Here is a 22,713-nt window from a genome sequence, read left to right as displayed (position 1 = left end):
CAAAGTTTTAGCCGCAATTTACTCCTCATCTTTTTTTACCATATAATTTCTTAGCAAGATTAAAAAGGACTAAGTGTCCTAAAAGGACTCAAAAAAAGAAAAAAGGGGCACTTTTGCCGCAATTTAAACGACTTTTAGTATTTAATAATTAAGATTTAATTTGAATTCTTCGAATCATATATTCTTTTTTTAGCCGCAAATTAAATAATTTTACTATTAAATAGGTAAGATTTAATTTATTTTTTCTTACCATATATTCTAGGACATCTTAAATTAATTGTCCTAATTTTTTTACCATATAATTTCTTACCTAAATTAAAAAATACTTTAATTAATTAAAAATCCTAAGTGAAAAGATGAGTTTGTCTATTACATAAACTTTTAATAAACGACAAAAAGTTCAAATCACTTTATTAAGGGTCTTCACACTTTTAATAAATTATAGATATAGATTTTATATATATATATATATATAGCATGTCAGGATAGAGAACAAGGCTTAACATGAACGTTTAAAACTTTAACCTGGATTGTGTAGCTTGACCGTCATAAAATTCGCCCGCGGGCTATATGGATCTAGTATCAACCCCTGAACGGGATCCAATGCGTGTTAGCCGCACAAACCAGAGATATCATAGAAGGCCGGGGATTTCGACGTACCCTTTGCCCTGCATGATACATATGTACATATATACACTTGGGGGATTCCCTCGTACCCCGCAAGCACACGGTTACTAAGATCAACCCTCACATCAACAAACATGAGTTTTCAGTATCAGTCCTTCGGACTCACACCTATTGATACCCAATTTTGGCTCTCCAAACGTGAAGTTAACGCATGTAGGCTCCCTGATTGTTAAATGGCACAATATGCAATTTTTTCACATATTTTTTGCAATTGTTAATAAATTATTGATAATCATCATTATTTTAAAATTTTTACTCATTTATTGTTATATTTTAATTTTACATAATTTATTGATAATTATCTATAATTTTATAAATTTTGGAATTTTTATCAGTTTATTATTATTTTAATATTTTTGCACAGTCATTTACATACTTACACAGCATATCACTGTAATTTTTTACTGCACAGTATAATTTTAATTATTTATAGCATAATATATATTTTTTAAGATAATTATATTTTTTTATTTGTTATTTATATTTTTCTGTAATTATATATCGGCATTCAATATTTTGTATGTTATACGACCTGCGAAGATGAGTCGATTTAATTATTTTAATACACAGAGCAAAAATCAGTCAAATCAAGATCTTGTCATTATTTATGACATTTGACTTTCCCATATCTACTTTTCCTAATTTAAGGGATATATTGGAAGAAAAAAATGTATTTAATAAATTATTTATTTATTTATTTTTAAATATTCACACACCCACACTTTTAAAACACACACACACACATAAAAAAACAAAGAAAAAATCAGCCGCTCCTCTCTCTAAACTTTCTGTCTCTACTCTTTCTTCCTTTCCAAACCACCACCACTGTCGGACAGCCACCAGCTGCCGGCCAACCCCTCACCAGCCCCACCACCGCCCAAAACAGCCCAAACCACAACCCCAATGACGGCGAAACAACCACTGTTTTTGTGTTTCTAGTTTTGTAGTGTTTGTTTGTGTCTTCTTTTTAACATGGGGTTGATTCTTGATTGTTGATTAGAATTTTATTTTATAGCTACATTTTGTGGTTTTGAGTATAAAGATTGCACCTTTAGTGTTTCTGTTACATTTTCAAGATTCTTGAAATGGGGTGTTTCAAGTTTGTATCTTTGTGTCTAAACCTTTCAGTTTCTCCTTTAAATTGTCTCTACAAGACTTCTTGGTTTTTCTTGTTTCTTGTTTTTTTTGGGCTCTAGCATTTTTGTTGTTTGATGATTTCTTGATTGTTCCGTTTAGATTTTTTCTTTTTGGAGAAATTAAAGATTCTTGAAAAAACAACCTAAAAATGGTAATTTAAAGGCTGTTTACTGCTTTGTTGGTTGTTGTTGTTGTTTCTTTTCATTAATTTCATGCTAGTTAATTTATTTATTTCCATTAATTTCGGAGGTCTATCGGAAACAACCTCTCTACTTCTTCTGAGGTAGTGGTATGATCTGCGTACACTCTACCCTCCCTAGACCCCACTAGGTGGGAATACACTGGGTATGTTATTGTTGTAGTTAATTTATTTGTTATCATATTCAACAAATACAATTTTTTGTTTTGCTTTACTGTTGTTGTTGCACTAATATCATTATTGTTTATATTATTTTATTAATTTTATTAGTTGACTTTTGTTTAATTGGTAATAAATAAACATTTGGCCAATGAAATTATCTCTCTGTCTAGATATTTGAGGCCACCCCATTACAAAAGACGAACTTTATTTTATCAAAGTTATTATTTTATATAAGTTATGTATTTTATATTAAGGGTCGACACATGACCGATGAAGAAATATTTTGTCGATTTTTGAGGCCTTTGCATATAAAAAGACGGATATTACGTATATAAATACATAATAAAATAAATCAATTCGGGCAATGACAAAATTCTTATAACAACGCAAAAAGATTTTATTATTTTATTATTTATATCTTAGCAAGGCAATTAAGGACGACCAATTAATTGAGCAACCGCTTTGTAGCCATGACATGTTTAAAATTTAATCTGAGCCCACACTTTTTAACAAAAATAATTTTTAAATACATATATTTACACATGTCTTTACAATTATTTTTTGATTATTTATTTGTTTACTAACATTTTATTTACAAGTGTTTATACAGGTTCTCGAAAATACTCGTCGGGAGTGATATTCAAAGAAGAGTTTGAAATTTTTGTTTTGTATTTTCTTTTATTCTTATCATTGTACAGTTATTAATTATAGTGAAATCTTTATTTTTGGGGCGTTGGGCGGGGATGTTCTTTAGTTATACAATCCTTATCATGCGGTTAGGCAAATTTAGGCCGTTAATAGTTATAGAAAAATTAAATTAATTTAGATGTTTAATCAATTAATTCATACTTATACATTTAAAAATATTACGTAATCTTTTTCTTTAAAATAAACTAGTATACTTACCCGCGCGATGCGCGGATTATTGTAAAGAGAAAAAAAAAGGAGAAAGATAATTGTAACAATCTTGGAGATTGAATATTTCATCGATTGTTTAATAGATATGAAGAGTCTGAGTCATTCTTCTTCTCAAACAAGCAAGTTTCAATCGAAAGAGCTAAAAGTTTTTCATAGAGAAGATTAGCCGCTGCAACTCAAAAGTGCAGAGTAGGCAATATGAACCCTTAGGGAGAGGAAAACGTGGGAACTTTATTTTTTATTAGATTGGTGATGCAAGTTAATTTTGTTACTATTTAAAATTGAATGCACTTACTCATTTATAGACTTGATTAAGCTATTTGTTAGTATAGATTCTTTATTCTAAGCTTAATTTCTCAGTATTTTATAGTGAACTACTTTCCTCTTGCAATATATAAGAGAGTGAATTAAGGGAAGGCACTGCTAGTTGTAGTGTCCTAAAACTCGCTAATGTTTTTACCTATATCTATTTTCATATGTCTCAATATCCTTAATGTGCTTTACTTGAGCTGAAGGTCTATCAAAAATAACTTTTCTATCTTTTCAAAGTGTTGGTGTATATGCTACTGATGGATCGGTGTAGATTATGCCGCAGTGGGCTTGAATCTCCTTAAAGAAAGAGAGATAACCGCGCCTCAGTCGAGAGGAAGATGATTTTATTTTCTTCATTTTTGTTTATTTTATTTCTAACTGTAATAATTATTGTTATTTGTGGTATATTACACCAACACAAAGTTAGGCGTAAGACTGCGTATACACCACCCTCTCCCGACACCAGTTATGGAATTACACTAAGTATTATGTTGTTGTTTTAACTGTGGACTGGAGTTCAAAGCAGTACTCTCACTCTCTCCATAATATCTTTTTTGTTTCTCCAAGAAAGAAATTGTGTAATGCCTTAAATACTACCAATTTTTATGATCTTTATTCATGAAGACAATACTTGCAATCACTCTTAGTTGTGTTACTTTCAAAGGTGTGGTCTAGTAGTCAATGAAGTACGTGGGTTGAAAACTTGAGATTTCAGGTTCACATTCCAATAGAGACAAAAATTGAGGTGATCAGAGTAATCGATCACATTTACCAAAAATTAAGAGGTGGCGCCGCCATTTCCACTTGCAAAAGGGTATCAAAGTAACTAATAGAAACCAAAGCATGTGTGATAATACAATAACTATCTGTGTTTCTTATGTTGTAAGACAATAGCTATCTGTGTTGCTAAGCTCTATGACATAAATGCCGAGCTTGTGGAAGATAGTGGTTTTCTGGATGCTCTCAAGGACTTAATATCTAACAATAATCCTATGGTTGTTGCAAATGCTATTACTGCTCTTGCAGAAATCCAAGAAAGCAGTAGCAAACCCATCTTTGAGATCACTATCCATACACTTTCAATGCTTCTAACTGCTCTGAATAAATGCACTAAGTGGGGTCAAGTATTTATACTGGATGCCCTTTCCAAGTACAAAGCAGTTGATGCTCGTGAAGCTGAAAACATTGTGGAGTGAGTCACTTCATGATGACAACTTTGAAATTGCACTATTGTGCTTCATCTGTCAAGATGATACCCCAATAGATGGAACTCATCACCAGCACTGATGTAGTTAGGAACCTTTGTAAGAAGATGGCTCTTCATCTTCTAATATTGCTTTCAGTAGAGCTTGAAATTCAACATGTTGCTTTAAGGAACACAAACCTCACCTAAAATTCAATATGTTGATTTAAGGAACACAAACCTCACCTGAAATTCAATATGTTGCTTTAAGGAACACAAACCTCATTGTACAAAAGCATCCGACAATCCTTGCACATGAAATCATGGTATTTTTTTGCAAGTATAATGATCCTATTTATGGGAAAAAAGGAGAAGTTAGAAATCATGATAAAACTTACTTCAGACAGAAACATAGACCAGATGCTACATACATTCAAGGAATATGCCATGAAAGTGGATGTTGACTTTGTCAGAAAAGCTGTTTGAGCTATTGGCCGCTGTGCCATCAAATTAGAGAGGGATGTTGAGCGTTGGATCAGTGTCCTTCTTGAACTGATTAAGATAAAAGTAAATTATCTTACGTTCCCTGAACTTGGCTAGGTATATGAACACACTCCTTTTAGGCGTGAAATTGACTTGTAATATAAACATGGGGGTAAACTTGATCCTACTCTTCTTGAAGAACCTCGTTCCAATATTTCCACTTTATCCTCTGTCTATAATAAGCCTCCAGAAGCATTTATCACTCATGTGAAGACCACTCAGAAAACTGAGGATGAAGAGTATGCCAATATAGGTGAATAAGGTTATTCTGATTCTCCTGCTCTTGTAACAGAAAGTGGTGCGTCACCGCCAGCTAGTACAGCTAATGCTCGAAATCCTGCAACCAGCTACACCTTCAGCTCTTGCACTGCCTGGTTTAGTTAACCTTGGCATGGATAAGAACAATAGTGCTATTGTGTCAGCTAATCAGCCTGCAACCCCTACTGACCCTTCTTTACCCGACGTATTGCCAGCCTCTAGTGGGTAGGGTTTAGAAATCAATGTCTAACTGGTGCGGAGAGACGGACAGGTATTTTACAGCATGATGTTTGAGAAGTTTCTCTTGATGGGTTCATGATTTAGTTTAATAAGAATACATGATATCTTGCTGTCGGTGGACAACTCCAAGTTCCTCAATTGCTACATGGGACATATGTAAATGCTCCAATTTCAACTACTCGTATCAGGTCTTTCAACTACTTACAATGTTTGTAAAGTAAAGCTAGTAACGTCTGAAGCTCAGCAAGGGCCTTACTATATCATATCTACAATTTCATACTTTGATAAACACAACTACTGCAAAAGCAACTTAAGAGTTCAGATTCCAAACCAGAAAACAAATTATTTTGTGATGCTATGTTTAGGATATAACATTCATTTGGTCGAAAAAGCCACAACCATAGCCATACCAATTCCTAATTCAAAAAGAAGTTTGTTATATGTATCTGCAGCAAAGAAATATAAATCACACGTGCAATATTAGAAACCATAAAAAAGAAACTACTCAATAAAAATCCTTGATTCTATACCACGTAAAGTAATACTCCAGCTAAAAGGAAAACTCAACAATACTCTGAAACTATCATGATGCCATACCTCTAAAATAGGATTAGATGTAAAGTCAGGAGGCAGCACTTTCTATTTTCCAGGTGGTGCAAGATACAACATTTGAACCAATTTATCTGTCATCTCTTGTTGCTTTTCATTTGGCTGCATTGATGAAGGTAGATGGATGAAAGAAGGAAAGTGAAACTCCCGAACATCCTCAGCAAAGGGAAGAACATTAAAGTAAAATAAATCAGGTTGCAAGCAGCGGTCCAAGAGAATGTCAACAATCTAAGAGAAGAATAATCAAGAGTTGAAAATTTAAACCATACTTACAGTATTATCCTTGTCAGAGACATTTAGAGTTAGGACCCCAACAACAACATTACCCTGTCCTTGCCTCTATACACATTGGACAATTGCTACTTTGTTCATTTCCTTCATTGCCCTTGCCAAAGCAGAAAGTTCAAGGATGGCTTTTTTGTTGCTAGGTTCGCCTATGAAGATATTTACATCTTTCAGGTAGTAATGCCTGAGTAAACAAAGTATTATTGTATGAAGATTGGAAAGACAAATAATACAAGACATTCCCTCCTATCCAAATATCAACTAGAAAAAAAAACTATGTAGATAGTACTCAAGAAACAAATTATTCCGCATTATATTTTTAGCATCTGTGAATCCTAGAAGCTTCACACTTTTCTCTGGTTTGAACTTTACAGCCTCCAACTCAACAGAGGATATAGGAACAACAACTTAAGGTCTATACTAAAAACCTTTAATTCACTATTCTGGTGGCACAACTTTATTAGGGTCTTCTATGCTTTTATATTCATATAAAAAATTTCATACTTTGATAAACACAACTACTACAAAAGCAACTTAAGAGTTTAGATTCCAAACTAGAAAGTAAATTCTTTAGAGATGCTATGTTTAGGATATAACTTTCATTTGGCCGAAAAAACCCACAACCACAGCCATACCAATTCCTAATTTGAAAAGAAGTTTGATATGCCTATGTTGGTAAAAATAACACAACTACTGCAAAAGCAACGTAAGATTTTAGATTCCAAACCAGATAGCAACCAGAAATTTTTGTGCTTCTGGCCAGTTTTCTAATCACCTTCCTGAATGCTCCAAATCCTAGTAATATGAAAGCAGTAGTAGACCTTCTATTGTAAATAATATTTCCAGCTAACAGGAAATTTTAAGATAAAGAAGTTGAGAAAAGTAACAACCATGCAGCTGGAATGAAGGAGAGGCCAAAATGGGCGACAAATCTACAATGCAATAGTCAATTTATACAAAGAGTTATGCAAATGTGACAGTATTATTCAACTACTCGCATCAGGTCTTTCAACTACTCATAATGTTTGTAAAGTAAAGCTAGTAACGTCTGAAGCTCAGCGAGGGGATACCTTACTATATCATATCAAAAGAATGTGATAAGCTTAAACATATCAACTGATACACCTGTATGTCGAGGAACATTCCAAAATATTTCATATTCAATAGAATTAGAAAAGAATAAAATATATGAAAATTTTGATAACTCCTAAAGTTACAGTCATGCTTGGATCGAGACTTTGATTCCTAGGTAAATGACAACAATAAGGCAACTATCATGGGATTCCCACAACATTGTAGAAAGAGGATTCCAAAGTACTCAGATCCATTTTCTAAATCCTTGCACCCACTATACTGATAGAAATTTAATGTTGTTTGTGAGAGCAATCTTATTTTTGTTAACATCTAGATCAACTACTCCCCGATCCCAAATTAGTTGAAATGATTCCGCCATATCTAATCTGCTATAATTAGATTTCATTTGTTCCAATAATCTATGTTAAGATTGGTGCAATTAAAACTTCAATGAACCTCTGTCATGGACATACCACCACGAGAGAAAGCAAACACAATACATAAGAATACAGGATTCCTTACATAATTGGTGCAAGACATCCTCATCAATAAAGCAAAAGCTTATTCCATATTTGAAAATAGGAGAAAATATCACTTCTCAGGTTCTCATAACTTGAAAATGAAATTGGGAATCGATTACCTCTAACATCCTGAAAAACGTGAGTTTAAATTGGATCCTCTCAGGGTTATCTTGAACAGCTCTGGGTCTGTATATATTAAATAGAACTGCAAGAAAAAAACATTTGTCAATCACCAAACTATGGTAGGAAATACATTTATGAATGTGCGACAAAACATTAAAGAAAATTAAAAAATAAATAAAAATTGAAGAGTTATATCACAAAGCGAGTCAGAAAATAAAAAGGAGAAGGCTCAGAACAAAAGGTTTAGACCATGATTCATATTAAGAATCGGACATCCCTGTTGATTTCGTAAATATCATGTACTCACCAAAATGACCATGATCGGTGATCAGACAACGTCCTTCACTGTCAACTGTAAGAAGCTCATCTCTGGAAAATCACTCGAGGTCGTTTGCTATCGAAGGTCACTCCTCATTTCTAGGTTCATAACCTTTAGATGTTGCGAGGAGACCAGTGAAGCCTTCTTTTACTGAAATTGGCAGAGCTACCTTATTGCTAAAAAAAGTAGAGTTTACACGGCAAAAGATTGCATATAAAATTATTGCCTCATGATTAGTTGTATTACAATTTAGTAGCACTTACCATAGCCATATATGGTACTGATTGGCAATGTAAAGGTTTGATTTAATATAGATGCGATTCACTTACCATAGCCATCTACTTTTCATCCATGGGAGTAATTAGGATGATTTTCTTAACTCACTTGATTGATTGGAATATATATTTGGAAATTGGAAAACAGATTGTGGAATTACTCCTATAGTTTGATTGGAATATATATTTGGAATACAAATTGTGGAATTACTCTTAATGATAGTGGAATTAGGAGTAATTGACGGATAATCTTCTTAAATCACTTGATTGATTGAAAAATATATTTGGAAATTGGAATACAGATTGTGGAATTACTCCTATAGCTTGATTGGAATATATATTTAGGAGTAATTGACGAAACTTTTATGTGAATATGTTAAAGTCTTACATATCTATGAAATAATCTATGTACTAATTAAATAGAAGTCAAACTTAATTATTTTTTACCACAATGTGAAATATATAAATAATTATAATAGTGTTCATTAATATGAGTCAATTCTAATTATTTTTTATCACAATATCAAATAATCTTTTTCAATCTAATCAAATTAATGTTCTTTTTCTAAAACTAAACTAATAACGAATTAAACTTGAAAATATATAAAACAAACCAAATTTATTTTTTCAATATAAATAAATCAATTATTAGGGGAAAAACAATTTGCTGCTTTATTTTGAATGCTTTTCGACATTATAGATGTAATTAAATAATCAATTAAATAAAATCAAATAATACAATTAGGAGGGATTTATGGAAAGTAAATTACGTGAAATTCTAGGAAAAATTACAAAGAAAGATAAAGTAGCACAAAAATAGAAAATTATTTATTATTTATTTATTTGTTTATTATTAAATTTCTTTATTTTAATTAAAACATTTGCTACCTCAATGGAATCCTTTCCAAAATTATAGTTGTAATTAAATAATTAATTAAATAAAATCAAACTATATAATTAGGAGAGATTTATGTAAAATAAATTTCGTGATATGCTAGGAAAAGTTACAAAGAAAGATGAAGTAGCACAGAAATGGAAAATTATTTAAAATTTTATTGATTTTTTATTATAAATTTATTTATTTTATTTAAATAATATCTATAATTTGACCTAATTGAAAGAGAGTTACCTTTTTTTTTAACTAACCAAATCAATGTTTTCCTAAAATTAAACTAATTACAAATTAAATATTCAAAATATATATAATATACTAAAATTATTTTTTTAAAAAATATATAAATAAATCTGTAACTAATGACCAAAATAATTTTCAACCTTATTTAAGTCCTTCCTTTTTTTTTTTGTAACTAACCAAATCAATGTTTTCCTAAAATTAAACTAATAACAAATTAATATTCAAAAGATATAGAATATACTAATTTTTTTTAAATATATAAATAAATCATTAATTAATGACCAGAATAATTTTCTACCTTATTTAAGTCCTTCCCGAAATTATTGAGGTAGCTAAAACAATCAATTAAATAAAATTAAACTATACAATTAGAAGAGGTTCATGGAAAGTAAATTACATGAAACTCTAGGAAAAATTACAAAGAAAGATGAAGTGGCACGGAATTAGAAATAATTTGAAATAATTCTAATTATTTTTTTTATCACAATATCAAATAATAGAATAAAAATAAACAGAAGTATTCATGAAACATTTTGCTTTATTATATATAAAGAGTTGAAATATATAAATAATTATTTTTTTATCACAATATGAAAATATATAAATAGTTATCACAATATGAAAATATGATATAATAGAATAAAAATAAATAATAGAGTTCATTCAATATTTTTTACCACAATATGAAAATAGTTATGAAAATTTAAAATTCTATATATAAAATAAATAAATAATCAGTAAAATAAATTTTGTTGCCAAAATACCAAATGGCTAGTTCTCAATATGCCACTTGGCATAATTTTATACAAACTTCTTTGCTTTATTATATATAGAGATTTTTATTATAAACTAGTTTAGGTGTACGCGCCTCGCACGTGTACCTCACTTTATTGAGTTCAAACGTTACACTAAATAGGATATTTGTTTAAATAATAAATATGAATGAAATAATTAAATTCAACATCTTTTGGAGACAAGGCAAACAGGTTTGTTCTCTAGTTTAACGTACATCTCAATATCCTATTTTAGGTGTATTTTTCTAATTGAATAGTATAAAGAAAAATATTAATTAATTCTCCTACCATATATTTTAGAAGTTTCATATATTTTAGAAAGTGTAGGAAAATATTAACTAATTCTCCTACCGTATATTTTAGGAGTCCCATATATTTTAGAAAGTCTAGTTAATATAATAAAAAATAATTAAATAATAAATTAAAAAAATAGTGAAAAGTCAATTTTGTCTAAAGAAGAGTCTTTTTAATGAAGGGCAAAAAGTTCAAATCACATTTCTAAGGGTTTTCACACTTTTAATATATTATAGATTATAGATTTATTTATTTTATTTAAATAATATCTATACTTTGACCTAATTGAAAGAGAGTTACCTTTTTTCTAACTAACCAAATCGACGGTTTCCTAAAATTAAACTAATAACAAATTAAATATTCAAAAGATATAGAATATACTAAAATTATTTTTTTAAAAAAATATATAAATAAATCCGTAACTAATGACCAAAATAATTTTCTACCTTATTTAAGTCCTTCCTTTTTTTTTTTTAAACTAACCAAATCAATGTTTTCCTAAAATTAAACTAATAACAAATTAAATATTCAAAAGATATAGAATATACTAAAATTATTTTTTTACAAAAATATAAATAAATCTGTAAATAATGACCAAAATAATTTTCTTCCTTATTTGAGTCCTTCCTGAAATTAATGAGGTAGCTAAAACAATCAATTAAATAAAATTAAACTATACAATTAGAAGAGGTTCATGGAAAGTAAATTACGTGAAATTCTAGGAAAAATTACAAAGAAAGATGAAGTGGAACGGAATTAGAAATAATTCTAATTATTTTTTTATCACAATATCAAATAATAGAATAAAAATAAACAAAAGTATTCATCAAACATTTTGCTTTATTATATATAAAGAGTTAAAATATATAAATAATTATTTTTTTACCACAATATGAAAATATATAAATAATTATCACAATATGAAAATATGATATAATAGAATAAAAATAAATAATAGTGTTCATTCAATATTTTTTACCACAATATGAAAATAAATATGAAAATTTAAAATCTATATATAAAATAAATAATTAATCAATAAAATAAATTTTGTTGCCAAGAAAATAGATTTTTGTTGCCAAAATACCAAGTGGCTAGTTCTCAATATGCCACTTGGCATAATTTTATGCAAATTTCTTTGCTTTATTATATACTAGAGGAGCATGACCCGTGTCAGAACGGGCCCAACATTAAGATATTTTACTATCTATAGTAACTTAAATTGATATTAGTTCGAATTATGAATTATAACACATGAATACACAAAATATATTGACTACTTGGTAGTATTTTGCAAGGAGTCAAGTCTTACAAGATAATTATGTATTCCCTTACTAAGCCGCCATAAACTAACATTATTTGTTTTCATTTTCTCCTTCTCTTTTATTTGTGAACTTGTTCTTTGAAGTTAAACTAAATTAATATTTTAAATTCAAATTTTAAGTGTTTCAAAAATTATATAGAAAAAAAAACTATAGTTACCATCTTTCATATTAATTTAAATTATTTGATTTTGAGAACACGGTAAAACATACTTATGTAGATATTTTATTGAACCTTGCTTTTGTATATGTTCCTTCCATTCAAATGTGGAGTCGTTTGTTAGAGTGTATAAAAATAATGTTGATGGAATGTATTAATAATGTTTGCATTAATAATGCTTGTATTAGTAATATTGGTATTATTTTTGCTAACATTATTTCTTATACACTTTTTGATGTACAGTGTACTGTATTAAAACTTGCATTTTCAATTTGATATATTTAAACCAAAGTTTCAAAAAAAAGATGAATTGCATATATACATCCCAGGATTCACCCGGGATCTAGTATGAGCTCAATATATATTTATCTGTCTCAATTTTTGTGATACAAAATGAATTTAGATAATCAATCAGACTTTCAATATGTTTTTAGATATTTTAAGTTGTTAATATCGTAATTTCTAATATTTTTATGTAATTTTTAAATAATATATGTTACTTTATTTATCCAAACTTTTGTAACATTGATAGTCAATTATATTTTCAAACTAATCTAAGTTTTTAATTATTGTGATTTATAATATTTTTCTTCTATTTCAATTTAAGTGACACTGATACAATTTCGAGAGTCAACCAAATATTTATATCGTTTAAATTTTCTAAGTTGTTAATTATTGTGAATTACAATATTTTTATAAGTATTTGTTAAAGATATATAATAGATTAAATTATTTTAGATATTTAAAGTTTTTAATTATTGTAATTTATAATATTTTTTAATGTAATTTTCAAAAAATATATGCTACTCTCCTTGTCCAGAGTTTGTGCACTGATAGTCAATTACATTTTTTAAATAATTTAAATTTTTAATTATTGTGTAAAAGTTTTCTACTCTAATTTAAATGACATGATGCTTAGATGAACATAATAATTAATTAGAGGTGATATAGTAAAATCACAATTGAAGCAGCGAAATAGACATGTCTTAAATGAGTCACAACAAATAATTAGAAATGATATAATAAAATTATTGTAAAAGATACTTTTGAAAAAAGGTAAGTGAAATCTCATATAAGAATTCAAGTTACTTTAAAACATCAAGAGTTAACTTATAATTTTATATCTATTTTATCTTTTTTTATTAAATATTATTTAATTATTTATTTATTTAATACTTAGATAACTTATAATAATTAATTAGAGGTGATATTTAATAAAATTATGATTGAAGCCGCTGAAGCAGACATGTCATAAATGTCTATTCTATTATTTTATTATCTATTAGTAATTTTTTAATATATAAATAATTTATAATAATTAATTAGGAATGATATAGTAAAATCATGGAGCAAATAGCTCAAGCCGACAAGTCAACAGAGAGCTTCTTTAAATACTTAGATGACTTATAATAATTAATTAGGGGTGATATTTAGTAAATTACGATTAAAGCAGCTGAAGCAGACATGCCATAATTGTCTATTTTACTTTTTTTTTATTAAATATTATTAATTTTTTAATATATAAATAATTTATAATAATTAATTAAAAATGATACAATAAAAATTAAAATTACGATTGAAGCAACTGAAATAGAAATGTCATAAATGTCTATTTTTTTTAAATTAAATATTTTTTAATATATAAATGGCTTATAATAATTAATTAGAGACAATATAATAAAATCACGATTGAAGAAGTTGAAGCAGACAACATAAGCAGGCATATCAAAATTTTCTCTTCTATATATTAAAAAAAATTAAATTAGGTGAAATTGTAGTAATAAATATGAAAGAAAGTAAATTATATGTTTGATATGAAATTAAATAAAGAACAAAATTTATTTAATTGTATCAATTATAATTATTTTTTATAATAAATTACCATCTTACTAATTAATTTACTTAAATATAATATATTTGAAACAATTTTACACATAAAAAGATAAATATTAAGAATGAAAATTAAATGGAAGATAGAGGGCCCACATGTGTGAAAATAATATAGAAATATGCAAGGCCATGTGTGATGGCATTATAGTAAATTTCTTAGATGGCATTGTTGGTAATTAAAGAAAAAAGAATGGGCTTTCATTAAAATTTTTGATGAGGTTCAAAAAACAATGCACAAAAAATTATCAAATTGAGCTTAGAACTTATGTTTAATGACTAAACTACCCTCAAGCATTTTTAAAATTGCAAGAAGTTGCCATGTTGAAACCATCATTTCTATAATATAGAAAAGAAAAGAAAATATAGATTTTTCTTTATTTAATTTTTCTTTTCCTTCCATACACATTCTTATATACTTTCAATCATCTTCACATATTTTTTATATACAATAATTTATGTAATTTATACATTCTTTATATGCAAATTATTTATATTATTTTAATGCATATTTTAGATTTGTATTTATAAACATTGATTTTTTTCTTCGTCTTATAAAAAACCTATCTGGCCGGGAACCACATTTGTGGATTCGGAAATCACATTTGTGGATTCTAAAGGATGCCTGATAGCTTCCCTTCAGAATAACTTGAATCCTTACCTAGAATTCAAACTGGTTTCGTAGATTAAATAAAGTCATACTTTTTAAATAAATAAATAGGTTTCCTATTTTTTCTTAAAAATTAGATGGCGACTTTGTACAAATTTATTCTTTTAGAGTCCATAATGTCGTGCTCGTTTTGGCCTTAGGTAAAAATTAGGTATGACAGTTTGATGACTCTGCTGGGGATGGGTAGGTTCTAACCATTATAGACTTAAGTAAATATTTACGTTTTTATACATTGTTATTTGTTTCATACTAATTGTCTTGATTTATCTTATTTATATGGCTTAGATTATTTATTTGTTATTATTTTTTATATATTGTTTATTTGCTTATCACTTTATATAAATTGTCATTCCGTTCATATTTCTTCAATTTTTGAAAAACTAACACTCACAAACATTGTACACGCGGATTGTATATTGTACTTTCCCAAATTTTTTTCAAATCACCTTATTTTAGAGAGTTGGCGTATACATGGGGTAAGCGGGAGTTCTACTACCGTGGAACCACGTGTCTTCTCATATAGGAAATCCCAGTCCGTGTCTACCCACTCTTAGTCAGCATAATATAGAGCTAAAATAACGTATTTTATGTATATGCATATAAGTCAATTTTTGTTCAAATGTCCGAAGGGTTCACGATCCAAGTGACATATTATTATAGTGTTTGTACATATTTGAAGGATTATTGTGTCTGTACATATTTATTTGCTCTAAATTGATTATATTTTAGTGAGATAACCTTTGTTTTGCATAGCGAATCAGTTAAAAGATGTACCTTAGCAACATCGCCACTAGCTACGTATAGGTTTGAACTACGTTTTGACTTGATTCTTGTCTTGACAAGAGACGTAGGCAACTCTTCATTAGGGTTCGGTCTCTTCACTATTTTATAATAATTTCTCCGGTATTAAAAACTAGGGCAAATTTTCTGGAACAGTTTAAAAACGCTCTCTAATGGCCTTCAAGAGCGCAAATCAATGGCTCCTCAAAATTGAAATCTCATTGACATTAGTGCCTAGCCGGCCTACCGCCAGATCCTCACCTGATTTTTGTGCAAGAATACCTAATTTTTTTTTGAACATTGTAAATTATTAAATTTATGACGTCTCCATCGTCACTTTCAAAAGCAAGGGTTCAACATTCTTTCAATCATAACAATTCTACCAACTATCGTGAAATAATGTTATAATTTCTTCATTGTCTGACTTTTTTAATCTTATCAGCATACTGAAGTTGTGTCAAAGCCCTCCCCATACTTGAGATCTATTTTCTCGATCATTTGATCAGAACAATTTTGATATTAAAAGCAGTTTTTTTTTATCGTCTTTCATATTATTTTCAAGGATGACCATTTTTTTTTTATAATTATGCATTGCACATATAATTTCACAAATTTGCCTGAACTACGCAAACCTGATTCTTGTTTTCACAAGATAAGTAGACAACCCTCATTTGGGTTCGGTCCCATTCTTTTAAAATAAATAATAAAATTTTGACTTGGTTGATACCAATACAGTTAGGAGTGTGCATGAGAAAGAATAAAGTGGTATGATGTAAAGGACCGATTTCATGATAAACTATAGATTCTTTTGATACCTTTTATCACACCTGAGTAACGTTTGAAAAAAATTCTCTTGCATACATCTAAAAAAAGAATAAAGCCAACCTCAACGTTTCATGTGCATTGTGTGGTGAGCTTTAGTTTAATTCATTGTATTGCATTGTTGATCTAGAACTTGACCTTAATGTCTATTGAGGCAAAATTCTGAGTTGCACTTGGTTTAGGAAAGGACCGTAGGCCATCTTTGACCCAATTGTGTTTTTCACAGCCCACCAAATGACATTAATTCTTAGCATTCCCCCTTTGAGCCTAAAACCTTTTCTTTGGACAACTGCATCTAAGCTTATACCTTTTTGAGTGCACACGTGCACTATCTGTCTCTTGGCCCTACCTCCTTGAGCACACTAAATACGTGCAAATTACGAACAAAAATTCAAGATCAAAAATGCAAAATGCAAATGATATATTGTCCTAGATGAAAAAAATAAAAAAACGACTTCAAAAGAAGCAAAAATCAAGCACAAGAAAAAGAGAATAGAAAAAAAAGAACAAAATATATAGTTTCTTGAAAAAAAAGAGGAAAACTCCAACGCAAGATTCAAAAGAAATCGAAGCAAGTACAAAACAAGGGACAACGCAGCACAACAAAGAAGATCATGCGTCAAAGCGCAATAAACGTCGAAAGCACAATAAACGTCGAAAGCACAAATGTAGTGTAATGCTCATTGAGGAATTAGTCACTTCTATCCCAAATATTATCCTACCCATTCTCAAGCCTACATTACAAGCCGATAGTAAGTCCTACGATATTCTATTTCAAGTGTTCTCACATTAGTGAATACGTACATGTAGGTCAAGCTTATAGTATCGCAATTGCGTGCATTGAATTCTTTTCTGAGTGTAAGTGTATTTCTTGATACGTACCAAAATTCAAAAGAAAATTACTCAAATATGTGCAAAATGAGACTTTCTTTTACTCAAATATGTGCGAAGTGAGACTTTTTTTTTGAAGAGGGCACCCGAAGCATGAGGATATGCATAATTCAAAACATTTGTTTAAAGCAAGACAAAAAATCTTATCGATACTTAGGCGTGTCTAAGGTACCACTTGAAAATATAGGAGTTACCCTGAAGTTGATCTCGGTTAGCTGAAAAAAGGATGGGGGAATTCTTATGCACACTGCTAATTATCGGTACCAGCTGAAGTCAAGACACGATCGTGTCTTCTTCATCTTTCAGAACTTTTTATTAAGAAAATGAAAATAAAAATTCTTTATTTTTCAAGACACCCACTTTCACTTACGAGCAATTTTCTTACCTTTCATTCAAGGTGCTCACTTTCACATACATGCACTTTTTACTTTTTATTCAAGGCACCCAGTTTTAAAATACGGGCATTTGACTTTTCCTTTCAAGTACATACCTTTAAATATCAACATTTTATTTTTCAGTCAGGCGTCCATCTTTGAGTATTTTTATATTTTTTATAGTCCCGCCAATTGAGAAGCTATAGATTTCAGTCACCTTACTAGTTGAGGGCCTCAATCTTCGTAGACAATCAGAGACATCATGCATCTTTTCAATCCGCAATTGCAAATTTTTTTTTTGGTTTCCTTAGAAGAAGTCAGTGCTAGCATAAATCATATGCTGGGGCAAATTTTGAGAGCCGCCTCAAAATTTACTCTATTTTTTCTTATTTCGAACTACATTGACTTGATTCTCGTAACACTCTAGATATGTAGGAAGCTCTATGTAGAATTCGGTCAGTACAATCCCATAATTATTATTTCTCCCCAGCAAGTACACAATCTTACATTTTTCAGTATTTCATAGCTCGATACTGGGGCAATTTGAAAAGCAACATCGGGGATATATGAACACTTTCATCCCAAATAATTCTTTGCTCAATAATTATTTTTACAGGGGTTTGTCCACCATAAAGTAGGATAATTAAGTTAGTTTGCCCTCCAAAAGACAGTTGTACATGTTTTTCTTCAATTTAGTACTTGCTTGCCTTTACTTGCACGTATCACACTTCATTTATTTCTTTTTTCACTGTATGCTATCTTTGCCTTTACCTGCACGCATCGCAATGTATTTATTTTATCATTTGTTATTTAAGCATTGTATGTTTTTCTTGTCTTTATTTGCACATCTCGCAATGTATTTATTTTATTATTTGACATTGCATGTCATTTTTTGCCTTTGTTACCACATATTGCAATGCATTTATTTTGTCATTTAAGCACTGCATTTTATCTTTGCCTTTATTTGCACGCATCACAATGTATTTATTTTATCGTTTAAGCACCGCATTCTATTTTTGCCTTTACTTGCACGCATCACAATGTATTTATTTTATTATTTAAGCACTGCATTTTATTCTTGCCTTTACTTGCACGCACCACAATGCATTTATTTATTTTATCATTTATGCACCGCATGCTATATTTATCTTTATCTGCACGCATCGCTATGCATTTAAGCACCGCATGTTATCTTTACCTTTAGCTGCACGCATCACAATGCATTTATTTTACATTTAAGCACCACATGTCATCTTTGTCTTTATCGAAATATATTGCTATGCATTTAAGAACTGCACGCATATATCACAATGCATTCATTTTATCATTTAGGCACAACACGCCTAGCAAATATTATAACGCATTTATTTTATCATTTAAGCACTGCATGCCATCTTGGCCTTTCCTGGCACATATCGTAATGCATTTATTTTCTCATTTCAGCATCGCATGTCATTCTAGCCTATATCGGCGCATATTGCTATGCATTTAAGCACCGCACGCACATAACACAATGCATTTATTTTATCATTTAAGCACTGCACGCACATATCGAATGCATTTATTTCATCATTTGAGCACTGCATGTCATTTTGCCTTGTATTTATTTTATTATTTAATCACTGCATGCACATAACACAATGCATTTATTTTAGCATTTAGGCACTGCACGCCTACAAATATCACAATGCATTTATTTTACCATTCGCATTTTATCTTTGCATTTATTTGCACATCGCAATGTATTTACTTTGTTATTTAAGCACTGCATACTTTGTCTTTACCTGCACATATCACAATGCACTTATTTTACCATTTAAGCACTAAATGTTATCTTTACTTGTATCATTTTTCTTAATTAGTTAAGCACTACACTTTGCCTTTTAAATTTCTTGAAAAAAAAAACATGAAAGGAAAAAAGAAAAAAAATCCATCTTAGTTTCTTAAATTTTTTGCAAACATGAATTGGGTTTGTCCACCCTAAAATAGGACATTTGGGTTAGTCTGCCCTCTAATAAGACCTTTATGCTTGTCTGCCTTTAGTTGAATATTTTGCTTGTCTTCAGTTAAAATTGTGCAATGCATTTATTTATTTATCTTTACATTAGTTAAAGCATTACATATCATTTTTTTGAATTTCTTAAAAAAACAAAAAAAATCAATCTTAGTTACTCGTTTGTCTATTTTTTCCAGTTCTAAAAATTTTGCAAGCATAGAATTCGAGGACGCATTGGATTTTTTCAACCCAAAATAGGACATGTTGGAGAGTCGCGGACCCAGGATTTAAGGATAGTGAGTGCTTAAAAAAATTAAAAGTGAAAAAGGTAAAAAAATAACCTCAATGAGGTTCGAACCCAGGACCTCCTTCCAATGAAGGACCTTAAAATTAACTTAAATGCCAATGCACCTGATAAACTTTTGTTTTAGTGGGTGCTTTTATATGTTTTATACCTATTTTCATATATTTTCTATGTAATTATACTTATTTCGCGTCGAGTTTAGTGGGTGCCGGAGCACCCCAAAATACAAGATAGGTCTGCCTCTGATGTTGGGATAACTTTTGAGCTATACTCGACCTGATCCTTGTGCAACTCAAAAAAATGTAGGTAGCCTACATTGGAGATCACTCAATTTTTTTTTATCAAAATAATTATTTGTCGAGCAAAATTGGCTACACGTCAACGTTTTCATTTGAAGATTTCTACATTATCTTCAAACGAAAAGGGGCAAACTGTTGACACCCAATTTTGGCTCTCCAAACGTGAAATTAATGCATTTAGGCTCCCTAATTGTTAATGGCACAATTTGCAATTTTTCGCACATTTTTTGCAATTATTAATAAATTATTGATAATCATCATTATTTAAAATTCTTACTCATTTATTGTTATATTTTAATTTTACATAATTTATTGATAATTATCTATAATTTTTTAAATTTTAGAATTTTTATCAGTTTATTATTATTATAATATTTTTGCACAGTCATTTACATACGATCATATCATAACACTGTAATTTTTTACTGCACAGTATAATTTTAATTATTTATAGCATAATATATCTTTATTTAAGATAGTTATATTTTTTTATTTGTTATTTATATTTTTCTGTAATTATATATCGGCATTGATTATTTTGTACATTATACGACCTGCAAAGGTGAGTCGATTTAATTATTTTAATATAAAGAGCAAAAATCAGTCAAATCAAGATCTTGTCATTATTTATGACATTTGACTTTTCCACATCTACTTTTCCTAATTTAAGGGATATGTTGGAAGAAAAAAATGTATTTGATAAATTATTCATTTATTTATTTATTTTGAATATTCACACACCCACACTTTAAAACACACACATACACTAACAAAAATACAAAAAAAAAAAAATCAGCCGCTCTTTTCTCTCAACTTTCTCTCTCTCCTCTTTCTTCTTTTCCAAACAACCACCACCACCGGACAGCCACCGGCCGCCGGCCAACCCCTCACCAGCCACCACCACCGCCCAAACCACAATCCCAACGACGGCGAAACAACCACTATTTTTGTGTTTCTTTTTTTGTAGTGTTTGTTTGTGTCTTCTTTTTGACATGGGATTGATTCTTGATTGTTGATTAGGATTTTTTTTTTTTATAGCTACATTTTGTGTTTTTGAGTATAAAGATTGCACCTTTAGTGTTTCTGTTACATTTTCAAGATTCTTGAAATGGGGTATTTCAAGTTTGTATGTTTTTGTGTCTAAACCTTTTAGTTTCTCCTTTAAATTGTCTCTACAAGACTTCTTGGTTTTTCTTGTTTCTTGTTTTTTTGGGGCTCTAGCATTTTTGTTGTTTGATGATTTCTTGATTGTTCCATTTAGGGTTTTTTCTTTTTGAGAAAATTAAAGATTCTTGAAAAAATAACCTAAAAATGGTAATTTTAAGGTTGTTTACTGCTTTGTTGGTTGTTGGTTGTTGTTGTTGTCTCTTTCCATTAATTTCATGCTAGTTAATTTATTTGTTATCATATTCAACAAATACAATTTTTTGTTTTTCTTTACTGTTGCTGTTGCATTAATATCATTATTGTTTATAGAGAAACGACATCTTCCCCCCCCCCCCCCCCCACCCCCGAACTTGTCCTCCAAACTCACTTTAGCACTTAAACTTAATTTCTGTTTATTTACCTCCCTTAACATCTTTAAAGTGTATTTGTTTGACCCCTAAAGCTGACGTGACATTTTTTTTTTAAAAAAGGGCGCGTTTATTTATTAAAAAGAAAAAATAGCCGCATTTTTTAATTAAAAACTGATATAATTCCACTTTTTATTTTAATATACATTAAAAAAAAATATCCTTCTTCTTCAATGCCCCTACCCCCCTCATGACAACCCACACCCACACCCTACACTCTTTTCTTCTCCAATTGATCAAGAACAACAATACTCATTTTCTTTAAACCATCAACTCCTTCATTAACAATCTCATCCATTTTCTTCAACCCTTAATTTCTCCATTAACAACCTCACCCATTTTCTTCAACATTAATTCCCCCATTAACAACTTCACCTATTTTCTTCAACCATTAATTTTCCCATTAACAATCTCACACACATTCTCCATCAACACTTTCAAGATGGTAATTAATCGGACACAAGATGTAATGATTAAGATGTAATAATTCAACATTCTTATACCAAAAAAAGAAAAAAAATCACCCTTCAGCTGAAAGCTTTGAAAAAAAATAAAGTTTTTTTTTT

At 29.6% G+C, this 22,713-nt stretch overlaps 1 pseudogene; it reads left to right on the top strand.

The window, feature by feature from the left end:
* Positions 1–570: 570 nt before the first annotated feature.
* LOC107865048 lies at positions 571–5,855 on the top strand (annotated as a pseudogene).
* The last annotated feature ends 16,858 nt before the right edge of the window (positions 5,856–22,713 follow it).

The sequence above is a fragment of the Capsicum annuum genome, chromosome 3 (assembly GCF_002878395.1).
Source record: "Capsicum annuum cultivar UCD-10X-F1 chromosome 3, UCD10Xv1.1, whole genome shotgun sequence".
In the NCBI taxonomy this organism is placed as follows: domain Eukaryota; kingdom Viridiplantae; phylum Streptophyta; class Magnoliopsida; order Solanales; family Solanaceae; genus Capsicum; species Capsicum annuum.
The sequence above is the reverse complement of the archived record's forward strand: the minus strand, read 5'-3'. Positions and strand labels throughout refer to the sequence as shown.